The sequence below is a fragment of the Ursus arctos genome, unplaced genomic scaffold (assembly GCF_023065955.2).
Source record: "Ursus arctos isolate Adak ecotype North America unplaced genomic scaffold, UrsArc2.0 scaffold_33, whole genome shotgun sequence".
Classification (NCBI taxonomy): domain Eukaryota; kingdom Metazoa; phylum Chordata; class Mammalia; order Carnivora; family Ursidae; genus Ursus; species Ursus arctos.
This window is the reverse complement of record NW_026623019.1, coordinates 32,293,042-32,318,973: the sequence shown is the minus strand read 5'-3', so window position 1 is coordinate 32,318,973 and position 25,932 is coordinate 32,293,042.

The window sequence follows — 25,932 nt, the reverse complement described above, 5'->3', positions numbered from 1 at the left end:
TGTCTGTCCCTTTAGACAATGGACCCTAAACAGAAGGGGGAATGAACCACGAGAGACTATGGACTCTGGGAAACAAACTGAGGGTTTCAGAGGGGAGAGGGGTGGGGGATTGGGATGGGCCAGTGATGGGTATTAAGGAAGGTACATATTGCATGGAGCACTGGGTGTTATATGCAAATAATGAATCACGGAACACTACATCAAAACCTAAGGAAATACTGTATAGTGACTAACATATCATAATAAAAATTATTATTAGAAAAAAATTAAAGGTAAAAAAAAAAACCAATACAGCTTCTCTGTTTCAAGAACAATCACAATTGAGAAAAAACTAACTTCCAATCCCTAAAGCAAAACACAGACCAAATTCCATTTCACTCCCCTTTATTCACATTCTCTGTGGGTTCTAAGCTATTTCCCTAACTCCTTTCCTGCTGAGCAGGGAGCCTCGGCTCGATCCCAGAACCCTGGGATCATAACCTGAGCCAAAGGCACATGCTTAACTGGCTGAGCCAGCCAGAAGCCCCAGCCATGTTTTTCTTAAGCAAAAGGACACTTTCTTACAATGCCTTCACATGACTTCACATGGTACCAGAGATCTGCATTTGCCTCTAGGAGGTTGCAGATGAAGGCAATTGCAAACTCTCACAGTGGTTTATCAAATACAATGACCTGCCTGGTGACAGTGAAACTCTTATGAGCCCACGAGAGGGTGCTGTGACACTCAGCTGTGGCTGGGCTGGCACAGAGAACCAAATCCTTTTCCCTGCCTGATGTCTGTGAGGAACAGATGCCCCCACTGTGAATGAGACCCTGCCACTGAGCTGTCCAGTGATGGCCATCCTCACGGAGGATGAGGATAAAGGACAATGCCTGAGGAGACCTCATCTGTCTCTTTTATCTTTTCATATTTTTGACAGTGGACAAATCACTGCCTAGGAGTCTCCAACTACCTTAGTCTCATCTGTGAATGGCCAAGAGGTTTTACAAAACACTTAAGATTTTGACCTCACAAATGCCCACAACCACTTACCATAGGGATTCAACATTAAGCAGAGATACTGTTCGTTGGAAGAGAGGTCCTGCCCACTGTTGTTTCTCACTTATATGCTCATCTTCCTTACCTCATGGTAACATAACCAGCTTGATTCCTGCTTCCGTCTTCAGGAAGGCTGATGTGACTTGAACGGCATTACCCTGACATCGCTCTTTCTTAGCAATAAGATGTGGACATTTCCCTAGTCCTACACACCCAAAGTTGAATCGGAATCAGGATTGAGGAGGCTGATGAGAGTTGAAGGTGTTTTCCTGTACAGGGTGGCTTATTACCAATAAGGATGGGTCAGAGTCCTCGAAATTCCAGAACCTTTTCATTAATGCTTCCTACTTGTGAAAGATGATGTACATTGGTCTTTCCCTGTATAGTGTGGTGACTCAGAGAAAAGTGCTTATCCCTTTCGTCAGACTTCCACGACCACTTTGGGGCTGGCTTCCATATTCACAAAGGATGATGTTAGGGCTAAGAGGGTTCCTGTACACTGTTATTTCTTACAGATAAGTGTATGGCATTTTTGTTACATTGCCAGAGCCACTTAGCGCAGTGCTTGCCGGCCTCCTGGGGACGAACCCTAACCCTAGGTGGGCCCCCGAGGGGCCCCTCCCAAGGGGCCTGGTGCCACAACGCCGGGGATTGGGGCCCCTGAGCCCAGCGCCGGAGTCACCCTGCCGCCCCACAGCAACCCGGGCTGCTAGGGGTGCCGGCAGTCTTTCAGGGCGAGAGAACGGGCAGGGCCCTCCAAGCCCCTGGCGACTTTCGAAGGCCCCCCACGCCAAAACGCTTGGGCCCACACTCCCTCTCGCCAGTGCCCTCACCTCGGCCTGCCCCTCCGCCTGCTCTAGAGCTGGTGGAACGGGCCTGCTGGACTCCTGGGGGCAAACACTTACCCTAGGTCGGCCCACAAGGGGCCCCTCCCAAGGAGCCTGGCACCGCAATGCCGGGGATTTGGGACCCCCGAGCCCCAGGGCTGGACTCACTCTGCTACCCCGCAAGCACCCAGGGCGCTAGGGGCTTTGCCAGTCATTCAGGAAGGGAGAATGGGCAGGGCCCTCCGATCCCCCTGCAAACTTCGAAGGCCCCCCACGCAAAACTCTGGCTCCCACACTCCTGCTCGCCTGCTCCCTAATCTCGGCCCACCCATCCGCTCGCTGCAGAGTTGGCGGATCCGGCCTGCTGGCTTCCTGGGGGCTAACCCTATCCCTAGGTCGCTCCCAAGGGGCCCCTCCCAAGTGGCCTGGCGCCACATGCCAGGGATTGGGGACCCCCAAGTTCCAGTGCCGGACGCACCCTGCCGCCCCGCTGCCACATGGGGTGCTAGGGGCGTCGCCAGTCCTTCAGGGCGACAGAACGGGCAGGACCCTCCGAGCCACCTGCGACCTTCAAAGGCACCCCGATCCAAAGCCAAATGCTCTGGCCCACGCTCCCGATCGCCAGCTACCTCACCTCAACCCAAACCTCCATTCACTGCACATGGGCGGAATGAGCGTGCCAGTCTCCTGGGGGCTAACCCTAACCCTAGGTCAGCCCCCGAGGGGCACGTCCCAAGGTGCCTGGTGCCACAACGCCGGGTATTAGGGACCCCCGAGCCCCAGCGCCGGACTCACCCTGCTGCCCCGCCGCCACCCGGGATGCTTGGGGTGCCCCTGGTCATTCAGTGCTGGAGAACAGGCAGGGCTCTCCGAGCCCACGGCGACCTTCGAAGGCCCCCCCATGAAAAACGCTTGAGCCCACGCTCCCGCTCCTCAGCGCCCTCACCTTGGCTCGCTCCTCCGCTCCCTGCAGAGCTGGTGGATGAGGCCTGCCCTCCTCCTGGGGCTACCCATAATCCTAAGTTGGCCCCTGAGGGGCCCCTCCGAAGGGGCCTGGCACCGCAATGCCTGGGATTTGGGACCCCCGAGCCCCAGCGCCGGACTCACCGTGTTGCCCCGCCACCACCCGGGCCACTAGGAACACCGTCGGTCATTCAGGGAGGGAGAACTGGTAGATCCCTCCGATCCCCTGGCAACATTCGAAGGCCCCCCGTGCCAAAACGCTTGGTCCCATGCTCCCACTCACCTGCGCCCTCACCTCGGTCCGCCCCTCCGCTCGCTGCACAGCCTGTGGATCTGTACTGCCAGCCTCCTGGGTGTTACCCTAACCTTTGGTGGGCTCCGGAGGGGCCCATCCCAGGTTCCTATTGCCGCAACACCGGGGATTGGGGACTCCCGAGCTCCAGCGCCCAACTCACCCTCCCGCCCTACAGCCACCTGGGCTCCTAGGGGCGCCGCCATTCTTTCAGGGAGGGAGAATGGCAAGGGCCCTCCAAGTCACCGGCCACCTTCGAAGGCCCCCCGCACCAAAACGCTTGGGCCAACGCTCCCGCTGGCCAGCGCCCTTACCTCGGCCCTCGCCTCCGCTCCGCAAACAGCTGGTGGATCGGGCCTGTGGGCCTTCTGGGGGCTAAGCCAAACCCTAGGTCAACCCCCTATTGGCCCCTCCCTAGGGGCCTGGCGCCACAACGATGGGGATTGGGGACTCCTGAGCCCCAGTGCCGGACTCACCATGCCCCCCACCGCCACCCGGGCCACAAGGGGCACCCCCGGTCATTCAGGGCGGGAGAACGGGCAGGACCCTCTGAGCCCCTGGTGACCTTCGAAGGCCCCTCGCTCCAAAATTTTGGGCCCAAGTTCCCGCACTCCAACGCCCTCATCTCAATCTGCCCCTCCGCTCACCGCACAGCCGGCAGATTGGGCCTCCTGGCCTCCTGGGGGTAAACCTAACCCTAGGTCAGCACCCGAGGGGGCCCTCTCAAGGGGCCTGGGGCCGCAACGCTGGGGATTGGTGACCCCCGAGCCGCAGCACCGGACTCACTTTGCTGCTCCACTGCCACCGGGGCCACAAGGGGCCCCTATGGTCATTTAAGGCGGGAGAACGGGCAGGGCCCTCCGAGACCCCAGCAACCTTCGAAAGCCCCCCCAGGCAAAACGCTTCGGCCAACACTTCCGTTAACCAGTGCCCTCACCTCGGCCCACCCCTCCACTTGCCGCACAGCCTGCGGATCAGGCCTCCCAGCCTCCTGGGGGCTAACACTAACCCTAGGTAGGCCCGGTAGGGGCCCATCCCAAGGGGCCTGGCTCCGCAACGACGGGGATTGGGGACCCCGGAGCCCCAGCACCAGACTCACACTGCCGCTACGCTGCCCCCAGGGCTGCTAGGGGCGCTGTCGGTCATTCAGAGCGGGAGAATGGGCAGTGCCCTCTGAGCCGCGGCAACTTTCGAAGGGTTCCCTCGCCAAAACGCTTGGGCCCACCCTTCCACTCTCCAGTGCCCTCACCTCGGCCCGCCCTTCAGCACGCTGCACAGCCGGCAGATCGGGCCTCCCAGCTTCCTGGGGGCTAACACTAACCCTAGGTAGGTCTCCTAGGGCCCCATCCCAAGTGGCCTGGCGCCGCAACGCCGAGTGTTGGGGACCCCCGAGGAGCAGCGCTGGACTCACCCTGCCGCCCCGCCACCACATGGGCCGCTAGGGGCGCCGCCGGGCATTCAGGGCGGGATAACCGGCAGGGCCCTCTGAGCCTCCGGTGAAATAAGAAGGCCCCCCACGCCAAAACGCTGGCTACCACGCTACCGCTCGACTGCGCCCTACCACGGTCAATCCCTCTGCTCACTGCACAGCCGGCGGATCGGGACTGCTGGCTTCCTGGGGGTTAACCTAACCCTAGGACAGTCCCCGAGGGGCCCCTCCCAAGGGGCCTGGCACCGCAACGCTGGGGATTGGGGAAACCCAAGCACCAGTGCCGGACTGACCCTGCCACCCCGCTGCCACCCAGGGAGCTAGGGGCGTCGCTGGTCCTTCATGGCGGGAGAACGAGCAGGGCCCTCCGAGCCCCCAGAGACCATCAAAGGCCCTAGCCCCAAAATGCTTGGGCCCATATACCCGCTCCCCTGCGCCCTCACCTCGGCCCACCTCTCCACTCCCCACACAGTTGGGAGATCGGGCCTGCCGGCCTCCTGGGGGCTAAACCTAACCCTAGTTCGGTCCCCGAGGGCCCCTCCAAAGGGGCCTGGCGTTGCCACGCCAGGGATTGGGGACTCTCGAGCCCCAGCGCCGGATGCACCCTGCCGCCCCGCCGCCACCCGGGCCACTAGGGACGCCTCCGGTCATTCAGGGCGGTAGAGCGGGCAGGGCCCTCATAGCTCCTGGTAACCTTCGAAGGCCCCCAGCGCCAAAACACTTGGGCCCACGAACCCTGTCGCCAGCGCCCTCACCTCGGCCCGCCACTCCACTCACTGCACACCTGGCAGATCGGGCCTGCCGACCTCCTTTGGTCTAACCCTAACACTAGGTCGGCCCACGAAGGCCCCTCCCAAGGTGCCTGGTGCAAAACACGCCGGGGTTTGGGGACCCCCGACCCCAGCGCTGGAATCACCCTGCAGCCCCACCGCCACCCTGGCCGCTAGGGGTGCCGCCGGTCATTCAGTGCGGGAGAACGTGCAGTGCCCTCCGAGCCCCCAGTGAACATCGAAGGCCCACGAGCGAAAACTCTTGGGCCCACGCTCCCCCTCGTCAGCGTCCTCACCTCGGCCAGCACCTCCGTACGCCTGCCGGCCTCCTGTGGCTAACCCAAACCCTACTTTGGCACCCAAGTGGCCTCTCCCAAGGGGCCTGGCACCGCCACGCCGGGGATTGGGGACCCCCGAGCACCAGCGCCTGATTCACCCTGCTGCCCCGCCACGACCCGGCCCAATAGGGGCGCCGTCCTCATTCAGGATGGGAGAATGGGAATGGCCCTCCGAGCCCCCGGCGACCTTCGAAGGCCCACCGCGCCAAAACGCTTGGGCTCTCACTCCCGCTCGCCAGCGCCCTCAACTTGGCCCGCCCCTCCGCTCGCCACACAGCCGGCGGATCGGGCCTGCCGGCCACCTGGGACTAACCATAACCCTAGGTCGGTCCTCGAGGGGCCCATCCCAAGGGGCCTGGAGCAGCAACGCCTGGGATTGGGGACCCCCAAGCTCCAGCACTGGACTCACCCGGCTGCCCCACCGCCACCCAGGGTGCTAGGGGTGCCGCCGGTTATTCAGGGCACTAGAACGGGCAGGGCCCTCCGAGACTTTGACGACCTTCGAAGGCCCACTTTGCAAAATGCTTGGAGCCATGCTCCCACTCGCCAGCGGCCTCACCTCGGCCCACCCCACTGTATGCCACACAGCCTGCAGATTGGGCCTGCCGGCCTCCTGGGGCTAACCCTAAACCCAGGTCCCCCCCGAGGGGCCCCTTTCAAGGGGCCTAGCGCCACAACGCTGGGGATTGAGGACACCCAAGCCCCTGCGCGGGACTCACCCTGCCTTCCCGCCGCCACCCGGACCGCTAGGGGCGCCGCGGTCATTCAGGGCGGGAGAACGGGCAGGGGCTTCCGAGCCCCTGGCGACATTCGAAGGCCCCCCGCACCAAAACGCTTGGGGTCATGCTCCTGTTTGTCAGCGCCCTCTTCTCAGGCCGCCCTTCCGCTTGCCGAAAGCTAGCGGATCGGGCCGGCCTGCTTCCTGGGGGCTAACCCTAACCCTAGGTCGGACCCCGAGGGGTCCCTTCCAAAGGCCTGGCGCCACAATGCCGGGGATTGGGGACCCCCGAGCCCTAGCGCTGGACTCACTCTACTGCCCCTCCCCTACCGGCCCCTAGGGGCGCCACCGGTCATTCAGGGCGGGAGAACCTGTGGGGCGCTCTGGGCCCCCGGCGACTTTCAAATGCCCCCAGCGTCAAAACGCTTAGGCCCACGCTCCCGCTCGCCAGTGCCATCACCTCTGCACGCCACTTCACTCGCCGCACACCCGGCCGATCAGACCTGCCGGCCTCCTGGGGGCTAACCCTAACCCAAGCTCGGCACCCAAGGGGCCACTCCAAGTGGCCTGGCGCCGCAATGCCAGGCAGTGGGGACCCCCGAGCCCCATTGCCAGTCTCATCCTGCCGCCACGCCACCACCCAGGCCGCTAGGGGTGCCGCTGGTCATTCAGGGTGGGAGAACAGGAAGGGCCCGCTGAACCCCCGATGACTTTCGAAGGCCCCCCGTGCCAAAACGCTTGAGCCCACGCTCTTGCTCTCAACCGCCCTCACCTGGGCCCACGCCTCCACTTGCCACACAGCCGGCGGATTGGGCCTCCTGGCCTCCTGGGGGCTAACAATAACCCTTGGTTGGCCCCAGAGGGGCCCATCCCAAGGGCCCTGGATCCGCTACGCCTGGGATTGGGGACCCCCGAGCCCCAGCACCGGACTCACCCTGCCGCCCCTCTGCAACCCGCACCGCTAGGTGCGCCGTCGGGCATTCAGCGCGGTAGAACGGGAAGGGCACTCTGAGCCCCCAGCGACTTTTGAATGCACCCCACGCCAAAACTCTTGGGCCCACGATTCCGCTCAACAGCGCCCTCACCATGGCCCGCCCCTCTGCTCGCCACACAGCTGGCAGATCGGGTCTGTCGGCCTCCTGGGGGCTAACAGTAATGCTCGGTCGGCCCCCTAGAGCCCTTCCGAAGTGGCCTGGCGCCCCAACGCCGAGGATTGGGGACACCGAGCCCCAGCGCGTGACTCACCATACCGCCCGTCCTCGACCCGGGCCGCTAGGGTAGCCGCCGGTCATTCAGGGCGGAAGAACGTGCAGGGCCCTCTGAGCCTCCAGCGACCTTTGAAGGACCCCCACGCCAAAACGCCTGGGCCCATGCTCCCGCTCGCCAGTGGCCTCACCTCCGCCTGACCCTCCGTTCGCCGCACAACTGGTGGATCGGGCCTGCCGGCCTCCTGGAGGCTAACCCAAACCCTATGTCAGCCCCCGAGGGGCCCCTCCCAAGGGGTCTGGTGCTGCAACACCAGGGATTAGGGATCCCCGAGCCCCAGCACCGTACTCACCCTGCCGCCCCTCTGCAACCCGAGCCGCTAGGTACGCCGTTGGGCTTTCAGCGAGGTTGAACGGGAAGTGCGCTCTTAACCCCCGGTGACTTTCGAATGCCCCCACGCCAAAATGCTTGGGCCCACGCTCCCACTCGACAGCGCCCTCACCTCGGCCTGCCCCTCTGCTCGCTACACAGCCGGCGGATCAGGCCTGCCAGCTTCCTGGGGGCTAACCCTAAACCTAGGTCGGCCCCCGATGGGCCCCTCCCAAGGAGCCTGGAGCTGCAAGGCCTGGGATTGGGGACCCCCGAGCCCCAGCGCCGGACTCATACGGCCGCCCCACCACAACCTGGGGTGCTAGGGGCGCCGCCGGTTATTCAGGGCAGGAGAACGGGCAGGGCCCTCCAAGCCCCCGCCGACTTTTGAAGGCCCCCCACACCAAAACGCTTGGGCCCACGCTCCCGCTCCCCAGCGCCCCCACCTCGGCCCGCCCCTCCTCTCGCCGCACAGCCGGTGGATCGGGCCTGCCGGCCGCCTGGAGCTAACCATAACCCTAGCCTGGCTCCTGAGGGGCCCATCCCAAGGGGTCTGGCGCCGCCACGCGGGGGATTGGGCACCCCCAAAGCAACCTGCCGGACGCACCCTGATGCCCCGCCACCACCCGGGCCGCTAGAGGCGCTGCCGGTCATATGGGTTGGAGAATGGGCAGGGCCCTCCGAGCCTCCGGTGACATTTGAAGCCCTCCCACGCCAAAATGCTTTGGCCCACGCTTCCGCTCACCAGCGCCCTCACCTCGGCCAGCCCCTCCGCAAGCCACACAACTGGCGGATCGGGCCTGCCGGCCTCCTGGGGACTAACAGTAGGTTGGATGTCGAGGGGCCCCTCCCAGGGGTCTGGCGCCACCATGACAGGGATTGGGGACGCCCGAGCACCAGCGCCAGACTCACCCTGCCGCCCTGCCGCGACCCGGCCCGCTAGGGGCGCCGTCCTCATTCAGAGTGGTAGAACGGGCAGGGCCCTCCGAGTCCCCTGCGACCTTCAAAGGCAACCCGCACCAAAACGCTAGGTCCCACGCTCCCGCTCACCAGCGCCCTCACCTGGGTCCACCACTCCGCTCTCCACACAGCTGGCGAATAGGGCCTGCTGGCCACATAGGGGCTAACCCTAACTCTAGGTTGGCCCCCGAAGGGCCCCTTCCAAGGGGCCTGGCGGCCCAATGCTGGGGATTGGGGACCCCCAACCCCATCGTCAGTTACACCCTGCCGCCCCGCCCCACCCCGACCGCTAGGGACGCCGCCGTTCATTCAGGGTGGGAGAACGGGCTGGGCCCTCCGAACCCCTGCCGATCTTCGAAGGTGCCCCAAACGAAAACGCTTGGGCTCAGGCTCATGTTCACCAGCACCCTCACCTCGGCCCAACTCGCCGCTCGACGTACAGGTGGTGTATCGGACCTGCCGGACTCCTGGGGGCTAACCCTAACCATAGGTCGGCACCCCTGGGGCCCTTCCCAAGGGGCCTGGCGTCGCAACGCTGGGGATGGGGACACCGAGCCCAAGTGCCAGACTCACCCTGCTTCCCTTCAGCCACCCGAGCCGCTAGGGGCCCACCGTTCAATCAGAGCAAGAAAACGGTTAGGGCCCTCCGAGCACCCGCTGACATTCAAAGGCCCCCCGCGCTTGGCTTGGGCTCATGCTAAGGCTCGCCAGCGCCCTCACCTCGGCCCAACCCTTCGCGTGTTGCACAGCCGCTGATCGGGACCACTGGCCTTCTGGGGGCTAACCATAACCCTAGATTGACCACCGAGGGGCCCATCCCAAGGGGCCTGGCGCTCCAACGCCGGAGATTGGGGATCCTGAGCCTCAGCACCTGACTCACCCTGCCACCCAGCTGCCACCCGGGGGCTTGGGGTGCTACCGTTCATTCAGGGTGGGAGAACGGGCAGGGCCCTCCGAGACACGGCGACCCTCAAAAGCCCCCCACCCCAAAACACCCGAGCCCACGCTCCCGCTCACCAGCGCCCTCACCTTGGTCCGACACTCCAGTCTCCACACAGCTGGCGAATAGGGCCTGCCGGCCTCCTAGGGGCTAAACCTAACCCTAGGTTGGCCCCCGAGGGGCCCCTCCCAAGGGGCCTGGCGCCGCAACACCGGGGGCTGGGGATACCCGAGCCGCAGCGCCTGACTCACCCTGCCACCCCGCCGCCACCTGGGCAGCTAGGGGCACTGCCGGTCACTCAGGGAGGAGAATGGGCACGGCCCGCTGAGTCCCCGGAAACATTCAAAGGCCCCCGGAGCCAAAACGCTTGGGCCCAAGCTCCCTCTCGACAGAGACCTCACCTCGACCCACCACTCCATTCGCCGCACAGCTGGCGGATTGAGCCTGCTGGCGTCCTGGGGGCTGACCCTAACCTAGGTCAGCCTCCGAGGGGCCACTCCCAAGGGGCCTGGCACCGCAACACAGTGGATTGGGGACCCCTGAGCCCCAACGCCGGACTCACCTGCTGCTGCGCCACCACCCAGGCCGCTAGGGGAGCCGCGGGTCATTCAGTGTGGGAGAACTGGCAGGGCGCTCCGTTTCCCCTGCCACCTTCGAAGGACCCTTGCGCAAAAAGGTGGCTCCCACGCTCCTGCTCCCCAGCGCCCTCCCCTTGGCCCGCCCCTCAGGTTGCTGCAGTGCTGGTGGATAAGGCCTGCCGGGCTCCTGGGGGCTAACCAAAACCCTAGGTCAGCCCCATGGGGGACATCCCAAGGGGCCTGGTTCTGTAACGCTGGGGTTTGGTGACTCAGAGCCCCAGAGCCAGACTCACCCTGCCGCACTGTCGCCACCCGGGCTGCTAGGGACGCCGCAGGTCATTCAGGGTGAGAGAAGGGGCAGGGCCTTCCGAGCCCCCGGTGACTTTCAAGGGCTCCCTGGGCCAAAACACTGGTGCCCACGCTCCCACTCCCCATGCTCTCACCTTGGCTTGCCCCTCAGCTCTCAGCACAGCGGGCGGATCGGGCCTGCCGGCCTCCTGGGTCTTAACCCTAACCCTAGGTCGGCCCCTCAGGGGCACCTCCCAAGGGTCCTGGTGCTGCTACACTGGGGATCGGAGACCCCATGCCCCAGAGCCAGAATCACACTGCCTCAATGCCACCACCCGGGCCGCTAGGGGCACCGCCGGTCATTCAGGGAGGGAGAACGACAGGGCCCTGGAGAAACCAGCGACATTTGAAGCCTCCCACGCCAAAATGCAGGGGCCCATGCTCCCGCTCGGCAGCGCCTTTACCTCTGCCCGCCCACCTCTCGCCGCCCAGCCAGAGGATTGGGCCTGCCAACCTCCTGGGGGCTAACTCCAACCCTAGGTCAGCCCACGAGGAGCTCCTCCCAAGGGGCCTGCCCCCGCAACGCCGGGGATTGGGGATCCCCAAGCGCAGTGCAGGACTCACCCTGCTGCCCCACCGCCAACGGAGCCACTAGGGGTGCCGCTGGTTATTCAGGGCAGGAGAAAGGGCAGGGCCCTCCGAGCCATGGCAACATTGCAAGGCTCAGGGCGCCAAAACCCTGGGGGCCATGCTCCCGCTCGCCATCGCCCTCAACTCGGCCCACACCTCTGCCCTTCGCACAGCTGGCAGATCTGGCCTGCCGGCCTACTCGGCGCTAACCCTAACCCTAGGACCGCCCTGAGGGTCCCTTCCTAAACGTGCCGCTATGGGCACCACCATTCATTCAGTGTTGGAGAACTGTCAGGGCCCTCCGAACTCCCTCCAACCTTCGAAGGCGCCCGGAACCAAAACGCTTCGGCCCAGGCTCATGTTCACCAGCACCCTCACCTCGGCCCACCGCTCCAATCACCGCACATGTGGTGTATCGGGCCTGCCGGCCTCCTGGGGACTTACCCTAAGTGTAGGTCAGCCCCCGAGAGGCACTTCCCGAGTGGCGTGGCTCCGCAACGCCGAGGATGGGGACCCCGAGCCCATGTGCCAGACTCACCCTGTTGCCCTTCAGCCACCCGAGCCGCTAGGGGCCCCGCTAGTCATTCAGAGCAGGAGAACGGGCAAGGCACTCCGAGGCCCCGGCGACTTTCGAAGGCCCTCCTGCACCAAAATGGTTGGGCCCATGCTGCCGCTCACCAGCGCCTTCACATTGGCCCACTCCTCCGATCGCCGCACAGCCGTTGCATCGGTCCTGCTGGCCTACTGGGGTCTAACCCTAACCCTAAACCCTAACCCCTAACGTTAAACCCTAAACCTTAACCCCTAACCCTCACCCTAACCCTAACACTAACCCCTAACCCTTACCCTAACCCTAACCCTAACCTAAACCTAACCCTAAACCCTAATCCTTAAACCCCAAACCCTAACATTAGCACTAAACCCTAAATCCTAACCCCTAACCCTAATCCCGAAACCCTAAACACTAAACCCTAACCTTAACCACTAAGCCAAACCCCAAACCCTAACCCTAAACTCTAACCATACCCCGACCCCTACCATGACCCTAACCCTACACCTAAACCTACCCCTTCAGCTAACCCTACCTCTAACCCGTAACCTAACCCTAACCCTTACCCTAACCCATACTCTAACCCTAACTTTAACCCGTACCTAACCCGAACCCTAACCTGTACCCTAACCCTAACACGTACTCTAACACGTACCCAAACCTGTACCCTAACCCTAACCCTAAACTGTACCCTAACCCATAACTTAAACCGTACCCTAAACTTAACCTTAACCCTAACAAGTACCCTAACCCATACCCTAACCTTAACCCTAAACCCTGACCATAACCCATACCCTAACTCGTACCATATCCGTACCCTAACCATACCCGTACCCTAAACCTAACCCATACCCTAACCATAACCCTAAACGCTAAACCGTAACCCGTACCCTAACCCTAACCAGTAACCTTACCTTAACCTTAACCCATACCCTAACCTGTACCCTATCCCTAACCCGGACCCTAACCCATACCCTAACCCATACCTAACCCTAACCTGTACCCTAACCCGTACCCACACCCATACCCTAACCCTAAACCGTACCCTATCCCTATCCCTAACCCATTCCCTAACCCATACCCTAACCCTAACCCTAAACCGTAACCTAGCCTGTACCATAACCCTAAACTCTACCCTAACCCTAACCTGTACCCTAACCCGTACCCTAACCCGTACCCTAATCCGAATGCCAACACTAACCATAACCGTACCCTAATGCGTACCCTAACCAGTACCCTAACCCTAACCCGTACCCTAAACCTAACCCCTACTCCAACCCTAACCCTAACCCTAAACCCAAACCCTAAACCCTAACCCGTACCCTGAACCCTAACCTGTACCCTAACCCGTACCCACACCCATACCCTAACCCTAAACCGTACCCTATCCCTATCCCTAACCCATTCCCTAACCCATACCCTAACCCTAACCCTAAACCGTAACCTAGCCTGTACCATAACCCTAAACTCTACCCTAACCCTAACCTGTACCCTAACCCGTACCCTAACCCGTACCCTAATCCGAATGCCAACACTAACCATAACCGTACCCTAATGCGTACCCTAACCAGTACCCTAACCCTAACCCGTACCCTAAACCTAACCCCTACTCCAACCCTAACCCTAACCCTAAACCCAAACCCTAAACCCTAACCCGTACCCTGAACCCTAATCTGTACCCTAACCCATAACGTCTAACCTGTAACCCCTAAACCCAAACCTAACCCATACCCTCTCCCATACCCTAACCATAACCCATACTCTAACCTTAACCCGTACCCTAATCCGTACCCTAACCCCGGGGATTGGGTACCCCTGGAACACACCACGGGAATCAGCCTGCCACCCCTCAGGAAACCATGCCCCTTGGGGCGCCGCAGAGCATCCCGTGCAGGAGAACTGGTAGGGCCCCTCTGAGACCCCAGCGATCCTCGGCGGTCCCCTACACCCCAACCCTGAGGCCCACGCTCATCCCGCCCCACGCCTTCCCTTCAGCTTGCCACCGAGCGCGTCGCAGAGCCGGCAGATCAGGCCTGTCGGGTTCCTGGGGCCTAGACCTGACCCTAGGTCGGCTGGGTAGGGCCCCTCCCCTGGGGCCCGGTGCCGCAGCCCCAGGGACTGGGGACACCTGAGCCCCACTGCAGGATAAAGCCTGCCAGCCCACAGGAAACCGTGCTCGTTAGGAGGCTGTAGAGCATTCAGGGCGGGAGAACCAGGAGGGCCCCCAGAGTCCCCTGCGAACTTCGGCGATCCCTAAACCCAAGCTTGAAGCCCATGCTCACCCCACCCCACACCCTCACCTCAGCCCGCGGCAGTGCTCGCCACATAGTGGGCAGATCTGGCCTGCGGGGTTCCTGGGCCCCAACCCTAGCCCTAGTTCATCTGTGAAGGGGCCCCTCCCCAGGAGCCTGGAGCCACAGCCGCAGGGATTTGGGACACCTGAGCCCCACAGCAGGACTCAGTCTGCCACCCCGCAGGAAACCGTGCGCCTTGGGAGGCCATAGAGCATTCAGGGTGGGAGAACCAGGAGGGCCCTCCTGAGCCACCAGCGAACGTCGGCGGCCTCCCGCAACCCAACCCTGAAGCCCACACTCACCCTCCCCGCACCCTCACCTCAGCCCGTGTAGCTCGCCATACAGCCAGCAGATCGGGCCTGCGGGGCTCCTGGGGCCTAACCCTAGCCCTAGGTCGGCCGTGGGTGTGGGGGACTCCCAGGAGCCTTACACCACAGCCCCAGGGAATTGGGATACCTGTACCCCACCGCAGGACTCAGCTTGCCACCGGAAAGGAAATTGTGCCCCTTGGGGCTCTACGGAGCCTAGAGGGCATGAGAACATGTGGAGGTCCCCAGAGCCCGTCCCCACCTTTGGCAGCCCCCGTGCCCCAACCCTGAGGCCTATGTTCACCATCCCCCATAGCCTCGTCTCAGCCCTCCACAGAGCTCGCTGCACAGCCTGCAGATTGTCCTTGCCGGGCTCCTGGACCCTAACCCTTACACTAGGTTAGCCACAGAGGGACCCCTCCCCAGGGTCCTGGCACACTACTCCGGTGGATTGGGGACACACAAGCCCCACTGTAGGACTCAGCCTGCAGCCCACAGGAAACTGTACCGTTTTGGGGCACAACAGAGCATTCAGTGCAAGAGAATTGGGGCACCCCTGAGAGCCCCTTCTGGTGAACTCCGACATTTGTGGGCCATTCCGGATGAAACCCCAAGGCTCGCACTCACCCGCCCTTGTGCCCTCATCTCACTCGGCCTGGGAGTTCTCTGAGCACTGGGCAGTTTGGACCTGCTGTCTCTTGAGGCCTAACATAACCCTGGGTCTTCTGCTGAGGGTCCATCCCTGTTTGCCTGCCTCCAAGGCACCAGGCATTGGGCTCACCTCTGCACGACTAGAGGACTCAGCCTGCCCCACAGCAGGAAACTGTCATTTGGGGCTGCAGCAAGGATTCATAGGAAAATCAGAGGGCCCTCCTCAGCCCATCGCAGGCAACCCCCACTTTCAGAGATGTCCCCGGATCCAATTAGTAGCTTCACACTGACCTTTAAACTTGCCATCCAAGGAGATCTTTTGAAATTCTCCACACTTCCAACCGATGGCACCATCCAGCTTCAGTGCCTTACCCAGCTTTAGGTCTTGAGATGGATTAAAATGGGAAGTCACTTCACTGATGACGACGTACTGGTGACCAAAAGATACATGCATAAATGCTTCATATCACTTGGCTTCAGGGAAATGCAAATCTAAACCCCTATAGATGCCATATCACACGAGGCCGAATATCTAAAAATAAGAAGACATGAAACTATACATGTTGGAGAGGATGTGGAGAAATGGGAACACTCTTACACCCCTGTACAAATGCAGTCCAGTACAGCCACACTTGAAAATGGTACAGAGTTTCGTCAAGAAGTTATAATAAAGCTACCCTATGTCCCAGCAATTGCACTACTGGGTATTTACCCCAAAGAGACAGAGGTAGTGAAGATGGGACACATGCACCACAGTGTTCATAGCAGCAATATCCATAATAGACAAGCTGCAGAAGGAGTGCAGATGACCATGGATAGATGAATGGATAAAGAAGATGTGGATCATATCTATAGTGGAATATTACTCAGCCATCAGAAAGGATGAATACTTACCATCACACCGACCTGGGTGGAGCTGGAGGGTATTACGCTGAGTGGAATAAGTCAATGAAAGAAAGACAATGATCATATGCTTTCACTCCTATGTATAATATCAGAAACAAGGAAGATGACCACAGGGGAAGGAAGGGAAAATAGAATGGGAAGTCATCAGAGAGGGAGAAAACCCATGATGGACTCTTAACTATCACAAGAAACTGATGATTGCTGGAGGAGAAGTTTGGGGGGGTAACTGGGTGAGTAGCATTAAGGAGGTCACACGATACAATGAGCACTGGGTGTTACACACGACTGATAATTTATTGAAGACTACATCTGAAACTAATGATGTACTGTAAGTTGGCTAATTGAATTTAAATTAAAGAACAAAAGACCTTGAATAAACAATCCTAAACATTTGTATGGAACCACTAAAGATTCCGAACAGCCAGTGCAATGTGGAAAAGAAAAACAAAGCTGGAGGACTCACAATTTCAGATTTCAGGTTATACTACAAAGCTGCAGTCATCCTAACCAGAGAGTATGGCACAAAAATAGACACAGCGACCAAAGGAACAGGATACAAGTTCAGACAGAAACCCATAATTATGTGGTCCATGAATCTTCCACAAAGCAAGCAACGATATCAAAAGGGAAAAGGACAGTCTCTACAACAAATTTTGTTGGGAAAACTAGACAGCTACGCACAAAAGAATGAAATTAGACTGCTTTCTTACACAATACAGACAAACACAAAACAGCTTCAAGACCTCAATATGAGACGTGAATTCATAAAAATCCTACAGGAGGGAAGACAGTAACTTCTTGACATGGACCATACCAACGTTTTTCTAGACTGTGTCCTGAGGCAAAGGAAATGAAAGCAAAAATAAACTATTGGGAATACAGCAAAATAAAAAGTTTCCACACAGCAGAAGAACAATGAAAACGTAAAAATAATAAGACAACCTACTCAAAGGGAGAAGATATTTGCAAAGATCATATGCAATAAAGGGATAGTGTCCAAAACATATAGAACTGATACTACTCGTCCCCCATAAAACAAATAATCCAGTTAAAAAATAGGCAGAAGACATGGACAGACATTTCTCCAAAGAAGAAATACAAATGGCCAACAGTCCCGTGAAAAGATGTTCACCATCACCCATCATCAGGAAAATGTAAATCCAAAGGACAATGAGGTAATACCTCAAACCTGTCAGAATGGCTAACATCAAAAGCACAACAAAGAGCAGGTGTTGAGAGGATGTGGATAAAGGGGAATCCTCGCGAACTGTGGGTGGGAATGCAAATTGTGGTGGCCACCGTGGAAAACAGTATGAAGGTTATTAAAAAAATTAAATATAAAACTACCCTACGATCCAAGAATCACACTACTCGTATTTACCCAAAGAATAGGAAAACAGTAACATAAAAGGATACGTGCACCCTTATGTTCCTTGCACCATTATTTAGAATATCACAATATGGAAGCAACCCAAGAGTCTGTAGAAAAATTGACAAATGAGATGATAGATGTGTATTCACACACACGCGCGTGCACACACACACACACACAATGGAGTAATACTCGGCTTGAAAAAGAATGAAACCTTTCATTTGCAGCCACATGGATGGAGCTAGAGAGTATTATCCAAACTAAAATCAGGCATTCAGAGAAAGACAAATCCCATATGATGTCACATTAATGGGGAATTTAAGAAACAAACAAAAATAAATAACTAAAAGAGAAAAGGGAGACACACCAAAATACAAACTCTTAACAATAGAGAACAAACGGATGGTTACCAGAGACGAGGTGGATAGAGGGTTGAGTGGAATAGATGAAGGGGATTAAGAGGACACTTTTCTTGATGACCACTGAGTAATTTATAGAATTACTGAATCACTCTATTGTACACCTGAAACGAATGTAACACTGTATGTTAGCTCTACTGGAATTAAAATAAATTTTAAACAAGATTTTTCTTTCAGGAACCTCTTTGAAAAAGCTTTTCCTGTGCACTGTGCATAAGCCCTACTTGGGAGGATTCACTCTACAATAATTATTCACTACATGCCTCAAATTCAGATTTCACTGAGTTCTTACCGTGGATCCCAGCCCACGGGAGCCATGGTCCTTTTCAGTCCAGGCTCAGCACCTATGCATTCAAGATTGGAAGTAGAGACACATGTCACTTCACAGTCCAGAAAGCTATTATTGTTTCTGTTTCAGTGTGAGAGAGTCACAGACTTTGGGACAGGTTTCAGAGCAGGTTTATTATGGATCCTGGATCTCTACTTCAGTGTTCATTGCCTGGATCCATTTGGCTAATAGGTTCCCTGTGGATGGGCTTGCTTCCAAGCACATACATGGAAGATGCAAAGGTGGGTGGGCTTGGTGCTGGACAGGAAGAAGACCAAAAACAGACAAGGGTCCTACCCCTCCCCTGATCCAGGAATTGCTACGGGAGAGGGTACGTGATGTAGAATCCATGCGAAACTCCAAGGTCACCAGCTGAACACAGGAGGCACAGGTCAAGGGATCTGGAGATGTAGGGGTTGAAGGCTGCTCTGAGCTACCTCTGAGAGGAAGGGAGGGAAGGAATGAGAAGGAGACACTGCCTGCCCCTGGCCCATGCCAGCTACCCACCGCTCTGACACGCATCAGTCTATGAGCTGACACAGACTGGGCTCAGGAAGGGCTGGCTCGGGTCCCTCAATCCTCAGTGGGACAGCTGGCCCCAGGGCTCAGAGACATGCTGAGGGAGATGAGAGGGAAAGCTGCCCCACCCAGGTCATCCCCTCCCTGAGGAGACAGACCTTCAGAACTGCTAAAAAAAAAAAAAAAAAAAAAAAAAAAAAAAACACTAACGGGGTTGAAAGACATGCCATGGATGAACTAAGGCATAGAGATATGTAAAATAACATTCACTTTTAAGTTCAGAGCTGTCATCTCAGGAAGTGGGGAGAGCTTCCCTAAGAAGACTGAGGGGCGGGCAGGCCATGCTGAAAAGGGAGACATGGCTCTCCTGATTGGGAACCTGCAGCCCCCTTCCAGTGCAGGGCATCACCCTCACATTACACGAGATCCATGGAAGTGTTCCATCAGGGCCAGATATTTGTCTCGAGACGGCTACCCTGGCATCGGACTGCACAGGGCACCAGGGACGAGGGCCAGATGGAGGACGGACAATACCCCGAAGGCCATGGGGCAAGAGCAGAGGCACATGACCTTGAAGATGATGATGAAAAGCAGGAGGTGGCAGCATGGAGCCGGCCCGAAAGTGCCATGGGAGCAGTGCCCACAGCTACACTGACTGGGTGCCTTCTGTGCCCAGTGTGGCTGACTTCAGTGGGCTCCAGACTAGTCCTGAACACAAGTCTAGGAAGTGTGCACCACCCCGGCCTCCTCTCCCCTTGCAGCTGCTAGGAATCACGGTCACAGACCCTGGTCAGCTTTCGTGGAAACCAAGCAGTGGCTCCCCCGCACGCTGCACCTCTGGTGGTGGTCCAGTGCGAACCTCATGCCTGGCCAGACACTGATGTCTACCTGTCTCCACACAAATCCATAGACCGGAGGGTGTCCCTGAATTCCACAGCACCTGATGAGACAGATCCACAGAACCCAACACCCAGTGGGTCACTAGGGACCTCACCTATGGTCATGGAGCTCACCATACCCTATTTCTGTCACTTCCCACAGAAAGCCTGGTTCTGATCCCCCACAATAACAAACATCCTGGTTGCTGACCTGGGGTCATGCCATGAACCCACATGGCACCTTTCTTTAAGTGAAGGCTATGCCTACACCTCCTAGAAAATATTTCTAATGAAGTACAAGTCCATCAGGACTACGGTGTGAATGGTAGCACACAGCCTGCATGGTAGTACTCAGTAATTCTAACGAGGGTTAACCCCACCCCCCGTCTCACCAAACCTTCCTCCATCCCCACTGAACTCATGGTCTGCCCTCAGAAAACCCTCCAGGAAACAAACCTTTCATCTGAATGCTCTCTTCACCTTGTGCTTCAAATCTTGTCCAACCACAATGATATGAAACTAGAAATCAGTCTCAAGAAAAAAATGGGACAGTCAAAAATAAGTGGAGATTGGGGGGCCTGGGTGGCTCAGTTGTTAAGGATCTGCTTTCAGCTCAGGTCGTGATTCCAGGATCCTGGGATCTAGCCCCGAATCAGGCTCCTTGCTCAGTGGGAAGCCCGCTTCTCCCTCTCCCACCACCCTGCTCCCGTTCCCTCTCTCGCTGTCTCACTCTCTGTCAGATACTTAAATAATTTTAAATAAATATGTGGAGATTTAACAACATGCTACTGAACAACCAAGAGTCAAAGAAGAAATCAAAAAATTTTAGAAGTACCTTGACACTGATGAAAAAGACAACCTACAAAAACTTATGGGATGCAGCAAAAGTAGCTTTATGGGGGACATTCATAGAAATTCAAGTCTTCATCAATCCATGAGACTGCTCTCCAATAAACAACCTGATTTATGTGTTAAAGAATTAGAAAAAAAAGAACAAACAAAGCCACAAATTAGTAGAAATAAGGAAATAACAAAAAGGAATGCATTAATAAATCCAACGGAGACTAAAAGGACAAAAAAAAAACAATGAAAATGAGAGCTGCCTTTTTTGGAAAGATAAACAAAACTGACAAACTTAGCTAGACTCACCAAGAAAGACAGAGGACTCCAATAAAATTAGGAAAGAAAGATAATGGATTCCTGTCTCATATCAAAATCAAAAGAACTCTTCAACCTTGGACACAACAACTTCTTGCAAGCCATGTCTCTAAAGGCATAGGAAATAAAAGCAAAAATGAACTATTGGCACTTCATCAGGATAAAAAGCTTCTGCTCGGCAAAGCAAATGATCAACAAAACAAAAAGGCATCCTATGGAATCGAAGAAGATATCTGCAAATAATATTACAGATAAAGGGCTGGTATCAAAGGTCTATAAAGAACGCCTCAAACTCGACACCCAAAAAATGGGCAGAAGACACAAAGAGATACTTCTCCAGAGAAGACATACAAATGGCCAACAGACACATGAAAAAATGCTCCACTTCACTTGCCATCAGGCAAATACAAATCAAAACGACAATGAGATACCACCATACACCAGTTAGAATGGTTAAAATTAACAAGGCAGGCGGCACCTGGGTGGAACAGTGGTTAAGTGTCTGCCTTCAGCTCAGGGCGTGATCCTGGCATTATGGGATCGAGCCCCACATCAGGCTCCTCCGTTATTAGCCTGCTTCTTCCTCTCCCACTCCCCCTGCTTGTGTTCCCTCTCTCGCTTTCTATCTCTATCTCTGTGGAATAAATCAATAAAATCTTGAAAAAAAATTAACAAGACAGGAAATAAAAAAAAAGTCAGAGAGGATGTGGAGAAAGGGTAACCATCTTACACTACTCGTGAGGATTCAAGCTGGTATAGCCACTTTTGAAAACAATATGGAGGTTCCTCATGACGTTAAACACAGAGCTATCCTATGACCCACCAATTGCACTATTGGGTATCTACCGCATAGACACAGAGTAATGAAAAGAAGGGGCACCTGTATCCCAATGTTCATAGCAGCAATGTCCCTAATAGCCAAACTGTGGAAGGAGCCAAGATGTCCTTCAGCAGATGAATGGACAAAGAAGATGTGGTTCATCTACACAATGGAATATTACTCAGTCATCAGAAAGGATGAATACCCCCCATTTGCACCAACGTGGATGGACCAGGAGGGGATTATGCTAAGTGAAATTAAGTCAAGCAGAGAAAGACAATTATCATATGGTTTCACTCCTATGTGGAATGGAAGGAATAGCATGGAGGACATTAGAAGATGGAAGGGAAAAGTGAAGGGGGGAATGAGAGGGGGAGATGAATCATGAGAGACTACTGAAACTGGGAAACAAACTGAAGGTTGCAGAAAGGGAGGGGAAGGGGAATGGGTTATCCTGGTGATGGGTATTAAGGAGGGCACATATTGGGGCACCTGGGTGGCACAGCAGTAAAGCGTCTGCCTTCGGCTCAGGGTTATGGGATCGAGCCCCACATCAGGCTCCTCCGCTGTGAGCCTGCTTCTTCCTCTCCCACTCCCCCTGCTTGTGTTCCGTCTCTCGCTGGCTGTCTCTATCTCTGTCGAATAAATAAATAAATTCTTTAAAAAAAAAAAAGGAGGGCACGTGTCATAATGAGCACTAGGTGTTATATGCAAACAATGAATCATGGAACACTACATCAAAAACAAATGAAGTACTCTAGGGTGACTAACATCATTTTAAAAATGAGAAAGATATGAAATCCATACAGGAAATCTGTCACTATTTGCAAATGACATGAAATCCCGAAAGATTTCACACAAAAAAACTGTTAGAATAAACAAATTCAAGAAAGCTGCAGGGTATAAAGTTGATATACAGAGACCTGTTGTCTTTATTTTTTTCAGATTTTATTTATTTATTTATTTGACAGGAAGAGAAAAAGCAGGAGCAGGGGGAGTGTCAGAAAGAGGGAGAAGCAGACCCTCGCTAAGCAGGGAGCCCAACACGGGGCTCGATCCCAGAACTCTGGGATCATGACCTGAGCTGAAGGCAGACGCTTCACCTATGGAGCCACACAGATGACCCAACTTGTTGCATTTCTGTATACTGATGACACACTTTCGCAAAGAGAAATAAAAAAGCAATGACATTTACAATTGCATCAAAAAAAAAATCTAGGAATAAATGTAACCAAGAATGAGGAAGACATAGTACACTCAACACATGGCAGAAAAGAAATGAAAAAACATGTGTGTCGAGGGGGGCAGAATGTATGGGTCAAAGATTTGGAAGGCAACACAAACAAATGGAAGCTTACGCCATGCTCCTTAACTGGAAAAGTTAATTATGTGAACATGTCCATCGTACCCAAAGCAATCGACAGATGTGATGAAATCCTTATCTGAATTCCAGTGACATTATTCGAGGAAATAGAAAACAGTCCTCAAACTTGTATGGAATCACAAAAGACCCCAAATACCCAAAGCAAACTGGAGAAAGAAAGGTGCAGTCAACACACACCTGGATTTCAAGCTAGATTACAAAGCTGTTGTCATCAAAACAGGATGGCAATGGCATAAACACAGACACCAGGTCAGTGGAACAGAACAGAAAGCTCAGAAACTTACCCACACGTAGATGATCCTAACTTACGACACAGCAGCAGAAGATATGCCATGAGGGAAGGACTGTCTCTTCAGTGAGCGGTAACAGGCAAACTGGACAGTAAATGCAGAAGAATATAACTGGGTCACTTTCTTACACCACACACAAAATTTTTAATGGATGAATGATTTGAACATAAGACCGGAATCCATAAACCTCCAAGAAGACACAGGTACTAAGTCTCTCGACATTGGTTTTGGCAAAGAGTCTTCAGATCGGACACCAAATGCAAAGGCAACAAAAGCAAAAATTAACAAGTGGAACAACATCAAACTGAAATCTTCCACATGGCAAAAGAAACCATCAAAAACTTAAAAGGCCACTGACCCAATAAAAAAAAATATCTGCGAATCATATGTGTGAGAAGAGGCTAATATCCAAAATACACACAACACTCATACAAATCAAAACAAAAAAAAAGTATAAAAAATGGGGGGAATATGTGAATAGATACCTTCCAAGATCGCACACAGGTGCCAACAGACAGAAAAAGTTGTTCGGCATCACTAATCATCGTCAGGGAAACATCAGTCAAACCCACAATCGGCTATCCGCTCACAACTGTTGGAACAGCAATTGTCCCAGAGACAGACACCAAGTGGGGTCAAGGGTGTGCAGACGAGGAGACACTGTGCAGTGTTGGTGGGAATGGAAATTGGTGCAGCCACTGTGACAAACGGTATGGAGGTTCCTGAAAAAATAAATACAACTACCACATGACCCAGTAATGGCTCTACTGAGTATTGATTCGGAGAACACAAAAATACTGCCTCAAAAAGACAGATGCACTCCCACATTCACTAAAGCATTATTCACAAGAACCAGAGATGGAAACACAGACCTTGGGGGCCTTATGCCAAGTAACTCATACACAGAAAGACCAATACCAGATGCTCTCATGTACATTCCACGTGGAATAAACAAATACTGAACGCATAGATACTGAGAGCAGATTGGTAGGTGCCAGATTTTGGGATGGGGTGGTAGAAGCGGGTGAAGGCGGTCAAAGTCTCAATGTTTGAGTGAGAAAATCCTATAGTCATGAAATGTTCTGTCCAGCATGGAGACTAAAACTAACCCCACAGCATGGGGTATAGGTTTCCCTGCTCTTTGAAAGTACAGGGCTTCAGAGAAACCTTGCACAGCAGAAATGGTGTCAAGAAGGAATGGCCATTAATTTACATGGAACAATTAGACAGTGTGCTCAGACTCCAAAATTCCTTCTCTTTGGCTTTTCTTAGGCCTCAGCACACAAGTTTCCAATGGAGGCCCAGCATAAATGAAGATAAAGCACAGCAGAGGCTCACAGACACAATTCAAAGTGCTGGTGGCTGGATGCGGAGAGCAGTTCGCAGCGGAAGGAGCTGGTTGGGGAGCACGCCGCCTTTGTCGTGCTTCTCCCCAAAACAGATGCTGAATGCGATTCTCACTGTTCACCTTTTTTCATAAGAGGGAAATCCTCTTCAGGTCTCTTCCTCTTACTGAAGCTGGGTAATAACCTAGATTTTCAAGAAAGCCCAGTGTCTTACTGTGAACGTTTAAAAAGTGGGGGATACTTGTACTTCAGCATTGCTGAGGGAGGAGATGTGAAAGGTTCTCCCAGACACAAACCTCAGCAGATCCACTGGGAAAGGCACCTTCCTCAGTATGCGGAACACGGACTACCTCCTACCCCCCGAGAAACCCTCTCCATCCCCTGGATCACGACAACCCACAAAAGCTGGGAGTTACCCTAATTCCTCCGTTCTCCTGCTCCTAATAGTTAACCCATCAGCAAATCCTGTGAGCTCCATCTTCAAAATGGACCCAGAATAGGTCTAACCACTCCATCCAAGGCCACCTGTCTGGTCCACAGTGCCTGAGATCCTGGAAAACCTTCGTCATTGACCTGCCTTGCCATCTTCAACCCTCTGTCATCTGTTCTCAACATTGTAGCCACGATGGCCCAGTGAAACAGGGTCTCATGGGGTTATAGCCCTGGAATGGCTTTCTGTCACCCTCTGTCACCTCTCTGAGCTCATGTCCTAAGCTGTCTCCTGTGGCCACAGGGCCTTCTTGCTGCTCCTGGACATACCTGGAATTCTCCTGCCCCAGAGCCATTGCACATGCTTTCCCTTCTGTTTCGAATGCTCTTGATGTGTTCTCACTCACCTTCTGAGAAGTCTGAATTGGAGTGTCAGGGACAGAAGATGAGGCTGTGTGTGTTGGGTGAGGCTGGTGGCCCAGAAAAAGGTTCTCTGCCAGGTCTCCGCCTGTGCCTCACTTGTCCTCAGCCAGGAACTTGCACACAGCCCACACCTGTCAAAACTCTCACCCAGGAGACCCATAGTCACACCTGGAGCCCACCCTGCCCACATCCTGCTGCAGAATGCATTCAGCTCTCCTCTGGGCCCCTTGTCAGCTTTACCCAGACCTGGAACTCCCCCATCTCCTGCAAAGCTCCCGGATTCCCACTCTGCTTCCAAAATCACACTGGCGCAAGGCTTTCATGAGAAAGCTATAACGCTAACTAATGAAATGTTCACACCTACTTTCCCCTTCTGTTGCCTTTCTCTCCACCTTCTTTCCTACCTGTGCAAACTGTAACATATCAGTGGAACATGAACATGCTCTGAGACCTGAATCTTTCATTGCAGCTTTCTGAGGAATCCTTATGTGATAAGCAACTAGTGTATCC